Genomic DNA, 13,533 nt, shown 5'->3' with positions numbered 1-13,533 from the left:
GTCTACTACCATCATGGAACTCACATTCTAAAGGAGAGAAATAAAATATGTAGGGTGATAAGTACTTTTGAGAAAAATAAAAGCAAGGATAGGGAATAGGGCTATGGTTCCCAAATTATAAACTGAGATTCCCTGGGCATCACAGAGAACTCAGCGGTGCTGCAGGATATTTTAACTTTGAGGAAATCACAGCCACGTTTGTGTTTGCTGGACACCACACACATTACTAGTGTAAGGTTTTTCACTTTTACAGTTACATTGCCATTTTTTTTAATGACATCTTTGTGAAGCTGGGCTTTTAGTGGTTACCGTGATAAAAATGCAAATATCACAGAAGATGAATAACAGAAAATGTAGATAGTGTCGGTCAATATGATTACAGTGTAAGTTGCATAGTATCCAACAGGTGCTAAATTGTTATGGCATAAATAAGTTGTTTGGACTACTTAATAAAACTAAGTTTTGTTTTCTGTTTTGCCTAGATGCACTGTGCAAATACTGGGACACCAAGTTAGTAAACTAAAAGTTTGGGAAATAGGGAGTGGTCTTTAACAGTAAACTGATACATAAACTTATCAGTCCTTTAACTACTTGGTGCCTTCAATGCCATTCTACTAGTGCTTTTATTTCCATTACAGACTGCCTAGTTTCTGTGATCCTTCGCTTCAGCCAGCCACTGAGTAGTACCTTCCATGTCTCCTTTTTCTTTTACTTCATCTGCTGCTCTAGCCAGGGTAACCACTCACTTGTCAAAATCAATGGGATATTAATCACTGTAAGATGGATATGTTGAAGATTTGATAGTGTTACTCTCTTCTGCTTTTAAATCATTTCTGCTTTTTGTTTGTTTGTTTGTTTGTTTTTTTGAGACGGAGTCTTGCTCTGTTGCCCGGGCTGGAGTGCGGTGGCCGGATCTCAGCTCACTGCAAGCTCCGCCTCCTGGGTTTACGCCATTCTCCTGCCTCATTTCTGCTTTTTATACTGCCTAATTCTCCTTTAGATTATAAATTTTCTCCCCACCCCCACTTTAAAAATATGATGTTCTCAGGGATTTCATCCTCAGGACTCTCATGTTACATATCTGTTGCTTCAAATATTAGCTCTACTCTTAAATCACTAACACCAACCTAAATCTCATTTTTAAATTTTTGTGGGTACATAGATGTATATATTTATGGGGTACATGAGATAATTTTAATATAGGCATGCAAGGTGTAATAATCACCTCATGGAAAATGGGCTATCCATCCCCTCAAACATTTATCTTTTGTGTTACAAACAATCCAGTTATACTTAGTTACTTTAAAATGTACAATCACTAAGTATAGTCACCTTGTGCTATGAAATACTAGGTATTGTTCATTCCTTATTTCACTTAACATACTGACTTCCAGTTCTATCCATGTTGTTGCAAATGACAGGATCTCATTCTTTTTTATATCTAAATAGTTTACTGTATACCACATTTTCTTTATCCATTCATCTGTTGATGGACATTTAGGCTGATTCCATAACTTTGCTATTGTGACTTGCTGCGGGAAGTCAGGGATCCCAAATGGAGGGACTGACTGAAGCCATAACTGAAGAACATAAATTGTGAAGATTTCATGGACATCTATCCCTTCCCCAATCAATACTTTTGTGATTTCCTATGCCTGTCTTTAATCTCTTAATCCCATCATCTTTGTAAGCTGAGGATGAATGTCACCTCAGGACCCTGTGATGATTGCGTTAACTGCACAAGTTGTTTGTAGAGCATGTGTATTTGAACAATATGAAATCTGAGCACCTTAAGAACAGGATAACAGTAATTTTCAGGGAACAAAGGAGATTAAAGTCTGACTGTCTGTGGGCCGGGCAGAACACAGCCATATTTCTCTTATTACCAAAAAATGGGTAAGATAAATATATCACTGAATTCTTTTCCCAGTAAGGAATATTAATTAACAGCCCTGGGAAAAGAATGCGTTCCCAGAGGAGGTCTCTGAATGGCTGCTTTCGGGGTGTCTGCCTTATGAAGATGTAGATAGGGATGAAACACACCCTAGTCTCCTGCAGCACCCCCAGGCTTGCTATTGATTAGGAAATTCCAGCCTGGCAAATTCTGGTCAGACCAGTTCTCTGCTCTTGAACGTTGTTTATCAATGACAATGTGTGCACAGCTGGACATGGAAGTTCATTAGTGATTCTAGTTTCACCCTGACCTTATGATCTTTTGTTGCTCTTAAAGCATATGGTCTCTGTGACCCACACCCTATTCATGTGCTCCCCTCCCCTTTGCAAATTGCTAATAAAAACTTGCTGGTTTTACAACTGAGGGAGCATCACGGAACCTGCTGACATGTGATGTCTCCCCCGGACACCTAACTTTAAAATTTCTCTCTTTTGTACTCTTTCCCTTTATTTCTCAGACCAGGTTACACTTATGGAAATAGAAAAGAACCTATGTGAATTATTGGGGGCGAATTGTCCCCGACAGTGAAGAGTGCTGCAACTTGAGCGTGCACATATCTCTGTAGTATACTCCTCAGGCCTCTGAGCCCAAGCCAAGCCATTGCATCCCCTGTGACTTGCACATATATATGCCCAGATGGCCTGAAGTAACTGAAGAATCACAAAAGAAGTGAAAATGCCCTGCCCTGCCTTAACTGATGACATTCCACCACAAAAGAAGTAAAAATGACCAGTCCTTGCCTTAACTGATGACAACATTCCACCACAAACAGTGAAAATGGCTGGTCCTTGCCTTAAGTGATGACATTATCCTGTGAAATTCCTTTTCCTGGCTCTTTCTGGCTCAAAAACTCCCCCACTGAGCACCTTGGGACCCCCCACTCCTGTCCACCAGAGAACAAACCCCCTTTGACAGTAATTTTCATTTATCTACCCAAATCCTATAAAATGGCTCCACCCTTATCTTGCTTCACTGACTCTCTTTTCGAACTCAGCCTGCCTGCACCCAGGTGATTAAAAAGCTTTATTGCTCACACAAAGCCTGCTTGGTGGGCTCTTTACACGGATGTGCATGACAATACTGACTTCTCTTATTTTTGGTCTGTATCCATCAATGAGATTGCTGAATCATACATTAGCTCTATATTTTTAGTTTTTTGAAGAACCTCCAAACTGTTCTTCATAGTGTTTGTACTAATTTACATTCCCACCTAAACTGCACAAGGGTTCTCTTTTCTCCACATTCTCATCAGCATTTGTTATTGCCTGTCTTTTGGATAAAACCCATTTTAACTGGGGTGACATGATATCTCATTGTAGTTTTGATTTGCAGTTCACTGGTGATCAGTGATTTTGAACACCTTTTTATATGCCTGTTTGCCATTTAAATGTCTTCTTTAGAGAAACATGTACCAGATCTTTTGCCCATTTTTAAATGATTAGATTTTTTCCTGTAGAGTTGTTTGAACTCCTTGTATATTCTGGTTATGACTCCCTTGTCATATGGGTAGTTTGCAGATATTTTCTCCCATTCGCTGGGTTGTCTCTTCACTTTGTTGATTATTTCCTTTGCTGTGCAGAAGGCTTTTTAATGTACTATAATCCCATTTTTCCATTTTTGCTTTGGTTGCCTGTGCTTGTGGGGTATTACTCACATTTCTGTCCAGACCAGTGCCCTGGATATTTTCTTCAGTGTTTTCTTATAGTTGTTCCATAATTTGAGTTGTTGGATTTAAGTCTTTAATCCATTTTGATTTGATTTTTGTATATGGTGAGAAACAGGGGTCAAGTTTCATTCTTCTGCATATGGATATCCAGTTTTCCTCACTATCATTTGTTGAAAAGACTTTCTTTTCTCCAGTGTATGTTCCTGGCACCTTTGTCAACAATAAGTTTACTGTAGATGTGTCTTGGCATCTTTGTCAACTAGAAGTTCACTGTAGATGTGTGGTTTTTTTGTTTTGTTTTGTTTTTGTTTTTTTTAACAGAGTCTTGCTCTGTCACCCAGGCTGGAATGCAGTGGCATGATCTCGGCTCACTGCAATCTTCCCCTCCCAGCTTCAAGTAATTCTTGTGCTTCGGCCTCCTGAGTAGCTGGGAACTACAGGCATGTGCCAGCATGCCTGGCTAGTTTTTACATTTTTGGTAGAGATGAGGTTTCGCCATGTTGATCAGGCTGGTCTCGAACTCCTGACCTCGAGTGATCTGCCTGCCTCGGCCTCCCAAAATGCTGGGATTGTAGGCATGAGCCACTTCGCCCGACCAGTAGATGTGTGGATTTATTACTGGATTCTCTTTTTCTTTCCATTGTTCTATGTGTCTGTTTTTATGCCAGTACCATGCTGTTTTGGCTACTATAGCTCTGAAGTAGAATGTGAAGTCAGGTAATGTGATTTCTCCAGTTTTCTTCTTTATGCTCATGATAATTTTTGCTATTCTGGGTCTTTTGTGGTTCTACATAAATTTTAGAATTTTTCCTATTTCTGTGAAGAATGTCATTGTTAGGGATTGCATCAAATCTCTTAATATGGACATTTCAACGATATTAAGTCTTCCGATCCATGAACATGGAATATCTCCATAGTTTGTCCTCTTCAATTTTTTTCATTGTTTTATAGTTTTCATTGTAGAGATTATTTACTTCTTGGTTAAAGGGTTAATTCCTAGGTATTTAATTTTATTTGTAAATATTGTAAATGGGATTTAAAAAGTTTTTCAGATTGTTCACTTTTGGCATATAGAGATGTTACTAATTTTTATATGTTGATTTTGTATCTTGCAATTTCACTGATTTTATCAGTTCTTGTGGTTTTTGATGGAGCCTGTTAATCTCATTTCTGAACTTCAGATCTGTGTTTGAAATGGACATTTCTAACTCATGTTTAAAATCAAATATACTTCTTTTCCCTTTTCAGTGAATAATAACATACACAGAGTACCAGTTTAGATTTTTGTAATTTTGCTTCGACTTCACCATTTCCCTAGAGGCCTCTTCCTCATTATTCAGCAATTATGACAACACTATATGGTGGATCACAAAATGCTCATAGTTCTCTACCACTCCTTGAACCCGTGCCCTTTGCAAGGTAACTTTGCAGTGCCTCCTATTCATCTGTTTTCCAGTTATTCAAATCTTCAGGCTTTGTGACTTGATTTGCTCAAAAGAATGAGGTAGCAATATTATGCAGACTTAGGTTCTAGGCCCTCAGAGCTTTGCATACTTCTGCCGGCACTATTGGACATCTGTCCATCTGCCATGTGAGCAAACTAGGGCTGGCCTACCAGAGGATCGGATCAGATGTGGAGCAAAGGTGAGTCATCGTAGACCAGCCAGCTCTCAGCCAACCACATTTATATGAGTGAGCTCAGCCATGACAGCTAATCCCAGTCCAAATTGCCAATTACAAGCCAAATTAATGGCAGTTATTTTAAGTCAGTACGTTATGGGATGGCTTATTATATAGTTAGAACTGATACACTCCACTGCTTTATTGTCTCAAAATCTCTCATTCCCCTTTTCTGACTATTAGTCTGATACTTCAGACTTAGATTTTTTTTCTGTAGCAATCTATATGTGGCTTTCTTGTCTCCAGCGTGTTTTTTAGTATGTTATTTGCAGCCAGTCACCTTAGTGATATGCAAATCCTATCGTATTTCCCTGCTTAACATTTGGAGTGGAGGAGGGTGTTTGGATTGTACTTAATGGTAGTGATACATGGCACAATTGGCTTCTTACCATTGGTCTTGGTGGTTGGGAGGATTCTGATACAGCTTATTGAAAATAAATTGGAAATATGTATTAAGAACTTTAAGAACAATGGTACTTTTTGAACCTGTAAATTTTATTTCTAAGATTCTATACTAAAAAGATATGCAGGAATGTGCACTAAGTTTTTCACATAATCATGTTATTAAAATGATTTTGAGTGAATTTCGGAACAGCAGAACTACCCCAAATACTTAAAAGGTTAAGTGAGTTGTGATGACATATATAATGAAGTATTTTAAATGTAGTTTTATGAAGAATTTTTAATGACATGGAAAATTTCCTGACATTGATAAGTGAGAAAATGGTACTATGAAATATATGGGATTTTAAATAAAATGTTATATTTTCTTTTCAGTAATGTGGCAGACAGTGCTAACCTGAGCAGTTCTCCTGCTGAAAATGAAAACTTTTAGGTAGAGTAGAAAAAGTATTTTGAGAAGCTTCTAGGAGCTGGCAGTATCCTAAGAGATTAATTATAAGGCCAATATTGGTAAGTGAAACTGGTAAAGCCTCTTTTACCCTAACATGAATTTCTACTTTGGTTTTGATGGTCCTTTGGGACACAATGGGCAGAAGACAAAGCACAGAACCCACCTAAGAGTCATAAGAAACATTTTTTCCAGAAAGACAGGACCCTAAGGACTATACCCTCAGTGTTAGAGTGAGCCAGAAGAAAACCTGCTCCAGTACTTGTGCAGAATTGCAGGCTATCTGGGATTCAAGTCATCTGTGTGCAAAAACAAAACTTAAGCTATAAATGTAATATATGGCCCCAGAATGAGTACCTGACAAATGTAAACAAGTTTTTCAGGACACTTGAGTCACAAATAATTTCAAGGAAAGTGAATCCTCAAGTTTCAGTAAACAAGCAGACTCCACATGGAAAGGTAGCACCATGACTAAGAGGCAGCAGAGACCACCAGAAAACTCAGATATTGGAATTAACATGTATAATATAAAACGTTCGCGTGTTTAAACTTAAAAGTTACTTGGAAATATCTACAAGAAGCAAGGCATTATAAAAAGTAACCTGGCGTATTTGAAAAAGAACCAAGTAGAACTTGTAGAAGTAGAAAATAGAATAACTGAAATTAAAAAATAAACCCTAATGGACAAGTTTAAAAGACTAGATGGATTTGAAATGATGAGAATTAGTGACTGTTATATAGAACCAAAAGAAATTATCCAGAATTCAGCATGAAAAGCGAACTTGAGAATATGAGAGGTGGTTAAAACACAAGAGTCTAATGTATATCTACTACTTTCAGATAGATACTGCAGCAGAACCAATATTTGAAGCTATAATTCCTGAGACTTTTTTCAAATCAATGAAACACATTAGTCCACAGAGTTATCCTAAGCAGGACAGATATAAAATCCTCACTCTTAGACATACTGTACTGAAGCAGCAGAATGCCAAAATCTTGTAAAACCAGCCAAAACAAAAGTCACAAAGGAACCTCAGCTAGTACAGGAAAGTCCCTGGATAGGTTTGTTGACCCAGCTGTTCTCCACTTTCTCACTTGTAGTTCTTGTAAAAATGCGCCAGGAATACAACATCCTAAGATAATAAAGAATTTTTCAGAACAGCCCATGCTCTGTTCCTGTCCCTCCTGGAACAGGGTGTCCTTCACCACTTTAATCCAGCAGACTATGTCACCTCCTGGGGGGTACGGCTTTCGAAACCCAGGGGCCCTCAGCAACAGTGCAAGTGGAGTATGCACAGATGAGTCCAAATCTGCCCTAGGTAGCTTTCGTCAGCCTTTGGAGACTTGCTTGTCATGAATCCTGGGCTACTGTTGTTCCTTACTGCTTACCTATAATTAGTAAGACGACTTCATGAAACGTGTGTATGAATGTCCTGTCTCACCAGACTCTTGGAAGTGGTAGAGATTACAGTGCAAGATGCAGTGGGCTAAAGTGGTAAGCAGTGGACAGTGAATCTTCCTCACAACTAAATCTTAAGCTGACTTCTCAAGAACAATAATGGAAATCAGAAACCAGTTGAATGACTATCTCTAATGTGTTGAGAGAAATAAATTCCATTTAAAAATTCTGTACCTAGCAAGTGTATTTCAGGAATGATGGTAGAAAAAAGATAGTGTCAGACAACAAAATATGAGCAAGGTTGCCACCTGCAGATTCTCACTAAAGGAAATCATAAAGGATGTGCTTTGAAAAGGCTTTCGATAAAATTAAACACCTCATCATGTTAAAAACTCTCAATAAAGTAGGTATTGAAGAAACATACCTCAAAATTTTAAGAGCCGTCTATGACAAGCCTACAGCCAACATCATACTGAATGGGCAAAAACATACCCTCTCTCTTACTACTACTATTCAACGTAGTATTGGAGTCCTGGCCAGAGCAACCAGGTAAGAGAAAGAAAGGGCATCTAGATAGGAAGGAGGAAGTCTGTTTCTGTTTGTAGACGACGTGATTCTGTATCTAGAAAACACCATAATCTCAGCCCGAAAGCTTCTTAAGCTGAAGCAACTTCAGCAAAATCTCAGGACACATAACATGCAAAAATCAGTAGCATTCCTATACAACAACTACAGTCAAGTCAAGAGTGAAATCAGGAATACAATCCTATTCACAGTTGCTACAAAAAGAATAAAATACCTAGGAATACAGTTAACCATTGAGGTGAAAGATCTCTCTATATGGAGAACTGCAAAACACTGCTGAGAGAAATCAGAGATGATACAAACGAATGGAAAAACATTCCATGCTCATGGATAGGAAGAATCAATTTTATTAAAATGACCTTGTAGCAGCCCAAAGCAGTTTATAGATGCAATGCTACTCGTACTACATTACCAATGACATCCTCACAGAACTAGGAAAAACTACTTTAAAGTTCACAAGGAACCAAAAAAGAGCCCAAATAGCGAAGGCACTCCTTTGCAAAAAGAACAAAGCTGGAGGCATTAACACTACCCGACTTCAAACTACACTACAGGGCTACAGTAACCAAAATGCATAATACGAGTGCAAAAACAAACACATAAACCAGTGGAACAGAATAGAGAGCCTGGAAATTAAGCTAAACAGCTACAACCATCTGATCTTTCGCGAAGGTGACAAAAGCAAGCAATGGAGAAAGGACTCCCTATAAATAAATGGTGCTGGGATAACTGGCTAGCCATATGCGGAAGATTGAAACGGGATTCCTTCCTTATATCATATACAAAAAACTCAAGATGGATTAAAGACTTAAATGGAAAGCCCAAAAGAATAAAAGCCCTAGAAAGCAACCTAGGCAATATTCAGGACTTAGGCACGGACAAAGATTTCATGACGAAGATGCCAAAAACAGTTCCAACAAAAGCAAAAATTTACAAATGGGATTTAATTCAAACTAAAGAGCTGCACAAACAGGGAGCCTTCAGAATGGGAGAAAGTATTTGCAAACTATGTATTTGACAAAGTTCTAATATCCACCATCCGGAAGGAATTTAAATCTACAAGAAAAATACAACGCCATTAAGATGTGGGCAAAAAAAATGAGCAGACACTCTTCCAAAGAAGATATACTTGTGGCCAACAAGCATATAAGAAAAGCTTAATATCATGGATCATTAGAGAAAGGCAAATCAAAACCACAATGAGAAACCATCTCACACCAGTAAGAAGGGCTACTATTAAAAAGTCAAAAACTAACATGCTGGTGAGATTATGGAGAAAAAGGAATGCTTATACACTGTTGGTGGAAGTGTAAAAAGAAAATCTGGTACATATACACCGTGGAATACTATTCAGCCATAAAAGACTGAGATCATGTCCTTTGCAGGAATGCTGATGGAGCTGGAGGTCATTATCCTTAGCAAACTAATATAGAAACAGAAAACCATATGCCACATACTCTCATTTATAAGTGGGAGCTAAGTGATGAGAACATATGGATACATAGAGGGGAACAACAGAATTGAGGCCTGTCGGAGGGTGGGGAGTGGGAGGAGGGAAAGGATCAAGAAAAACGACTAATGGGTACTAGGCTTAATACCTGACAAAATAATCTGTATGACAAACCCCTATGACACAAGTTTACCTATGTAACCTGCACATATACCTCTGAACTTAAGTTTCTTTTTAATAAAAAAGGATGTGCTTTGTGTAATGAGAAGAACTAAAAGACCAATTAGATTGTAAAAATGGATGACTCTGAAGGAGCTTTTATTGAATAATGATGTTTCCTGGGGTTAAAAATGAGAGATTTAAAAACATACAAGAATAATACATAAATTGGTATGGTAATGATTGAAGGAAGTGCTTTAAGTTTAGGCGTTGTGAGAAGTGAATAAAATGTACTGATTAACTTAATTGTAAATACAGATGTGATTTCTAATGTAACCACTACAAATGACTGTTAAATAGAAATGAATGTATAACTTTCAAGCTAGTAGAGTGGAAAAATGAAATAGGAAAAATTATAAAATAAGAAATAAAAAAACATAAGGAACAGAGTAAGTAGAAAAAGATATTAACAGATGTAATAAGTATAGATGTAATTTCTAGTGTAACCACTACAAATGATTGTTACATAGAAATGAATATATAACTTCAAAACTAGTAGAGTGGAAAAATGAAATAGAAAAAAATATTATAAAATAAGAGAAATAGAAGGAACAGAATAAGTAGAAAAAGAGACAGTATTAATAGACATAACCGAAATATGTCAGTAATTACATTAAATGTAGATGGACTGAGTTATCCAGTTAAAGGCAGATTGTTAACTGATTAAAAAATGAAACCAATTGTATACTGTTACAAAAGACAACACCTAAACCATAAAATACAAACAATTGGAAAGTAAGGCGATGGGTAAAGTTACACAAACCAAAAGGAAGCTGATGTAGATATATTATTATTGGAAAAAAATTGCTACGGAAAGAGTCATATAATGAAAATTTCAGTCCATTAGGAGGCAATTCAAAATTGACATTACCAGCCAGGTGCAGTGACTCACACCTGTAATCCCAGCACTTTGGGAGGCCGAGGTGGGTGGATTGCTTGAGGTCAGGAGTTTGAGACAAGCCTGACCAACATAGTGAAACCCCATCTCTGCTAAAAATACAAAAATTAGTTGGGTGTGGTGGTACATGCCTGTAATCCCAGCTACTTGGGATGCTGACTGAAGCAGGAGAGTTGCTTGAACCCAGGAGGCGGAGGTTGCAGTGAGCTGAGATTGTGCCACTGCACTCCAGCCTGGGTGACAGAGCAAGACTTGTCTCAAATAAATAAATAAATAGTTTGGCATTACCTGGTAAGTAAATGATTAAGCAGCCCCATATTTGAGGATGTTAACACAATTCAAAGTAAGCCATACTACAAGGCTACAGTAACCAAAACAGCATGGTACTGGTACCAACGCAGATGCATAGACCAATGGAACAGAACAGAGGCCTCAGAAATAACACCACACATCTACAACCATGTGATCTTTGATAAAAACCAGCAATGGGGAAAGGATTCCCTATTTAATAAATGGTGTTGGGAAAACTGGCTAGCCATATGCAGAAAACTGAAACTGGACCCCTTCCTTACACCTTATACAAAAATTAACTCAAGATGGATTAAAGACTTAAACGTAAGACCTAAAACCATAAAAACCCTAGAGGAAATCCTAGGCAATACCATTCACGACATAGGCATGGGTGTCGTGACTAAAACACCGAAAACAATGGCAACAAAAGCCAAAATTGACAATTGGGATCTAATTAAACTAAAAATTTCTTTTCCTCTGCAGAAGCTCATCATCAATGTGAACAGACAACCTACAGAATGGGGAAAAATTTTTGTAATCTATCCATCTGAAAAGGGCTAATATCCAGAATATACCAAGAACTTAAACAAATTTATGAGGAAAAAAAACAACCCCATCAAAAAAATGGGCAAAGGATATGAACACAGACTTCTCAAAAGATGACATTTATGCAGACAACATATGAAAGCTTATCATCACTGATCATTAGGGAAATGCAAATCAAAACCACAATGAGATACCTTCTCCAGTTAGAATGGAGATCATTAAAAAGTCAGGAAACAACAGATGCTGGAGAGGATGTGGAGAAATAGGAACACTGTTACACTGTTGGTGGGAGTATAAGCTAATTCAACCATTGTGGAAGACAGTGGCAATTGCTCAAGAATCTAGAACCAGAAATACTATTTGACCCAGCAATCCCATTACTAGGTATATACCCAAAGGATTATAAATCATTCTACTATAAAGACACATGCACAAGTATGTTTACTGTGGCACTGTTCACAATAGCAAAGACTTGGAAACAACCCAGATGCCCATCAGTGATACACTGGATAAAGAAAATGTGGCACATAGATACCATGGAATACTGTGCAGCCATAAAGGATGAGTTTATGGCCTTTGCAGGGACATGGATGAAGCTGGAAACCATCATTCTCACCAAACTAACACAAGAACAGAAGACCAAACACTGCATGTTCTCATAAGTGGGAGTTGAACAATGAGAACACATGGACACAGGGAGGGGAACATCACACACCAGGGGCGTGTCGGATGCTGGGAGGCTATGGGAGGGATAGCATTAGGAGATATACCTGATGTAGATCACGGGTTGATGGGTGCAGCACACCACCATGGCATGGGTATACCTATGTAACAAACCTGCATGCTCTGCACATGTACCCCAGAACTTAAAGTATAATTAAAAAATAATAATAATTGGAATTAACTATACTAAAAAATATTTTCTGGAGGAAATTGTGAACTTTTTACTTAAAGACACTAAAGAACTCTTAAAGGAAGTGGCACTCCACAGTCAAGGATTAGAATATTTAATATTGTAAATTCCTTGTTTCCAAATGGTCTGTAGTTTCAACGCAGTCTTTATCTAATATCTAAATGTTTTTATTTTTAATTGGCAAACTTATTTTAAAATTGATACGGAATTGTAAAGGGCCAAGGATAACCAAGTCGCCCTTAAGAACAATATAATCAGACTTACCCTACCCGTTGTCAAAATATAGCTTTAGTTATTAAGATAGTATAGCCTTTCATTATAGGGTGCCTTGACTTATGGCAATGACGTCCTGCATTATAATTGAGAAATGACTACTTTTCAATAAACTGTTGTGGAAAGTGGTATTTTTCTACGAAAAAAAAAAAAAGACTTTGGTGTCTCAAATTGCTTATAGGTTTCTTAAAGATCAAAATATGAAAGACAATATTACAACACTGCAAGAAAATAATACAGAGAATATCTTCAAAATATTGGAGTAGGAGAGAACTTTTAAAATAAGACAAGTTCTAAAGAACAAAATGAATACATCTGCTTAACATACAGCTTATTATTAAAAGTAGTAAAGAATGCAGACACAAGCCTCAGTATAAAAAGATCATCGCTACACATATTAATGACTAACAGAACATCTGAAGAACTCCTATAAATCAATGAAAAAGGGGTACATTCCAATAGAATAAGGGCAAAAATATTGAACAGTAAATTCACAAATAGAAGAAATTTACATGGTCAGTCAACAAAAAAATCCTTGGCCTCTGCCAAGCACAGTGGCTCACGTCTGCGTGAGAGTACCTTTGTGTCTCCCAGCACTTTGGGAGGCCATGGCGGGTGGATCACGAGGTCAGGAGATGGAGACCATCTTGACAAACATGGTGAAACCCCATCTCGACTAAAAATACAAAAATAATTAGCCGGGCGTGGTGGTGGGCGCCTGTAGTACCAGCTACTTGGGAAGCTGAGGCAGGAGAATGGAATGAACTCGGGGGGCGGAGCTTGCAGTGAGCTGAGATCAGGCCACTGAA

Source organism: Piliocolobus tephrosceles, chromosome 8 (genome assembly GCF_002776525.5).
Source record: "Piliocolobus tephrosceles isolate RC106 chromosome 8, ASM277652v3, whole genome shotgun sequence".
Taxonomy (NCBI): domain Eukaryota; kingdom Metazoa; phylum Chordata; class Mammalia; order Primates; family Cercopithecidae; genus Piliocolobus; species Piliocolobus tephrosceles.
The sequence above is the reverse complement of the archived record's forward strand: the minus strand, read 5'-3'. Positions refer to the sequence as shown.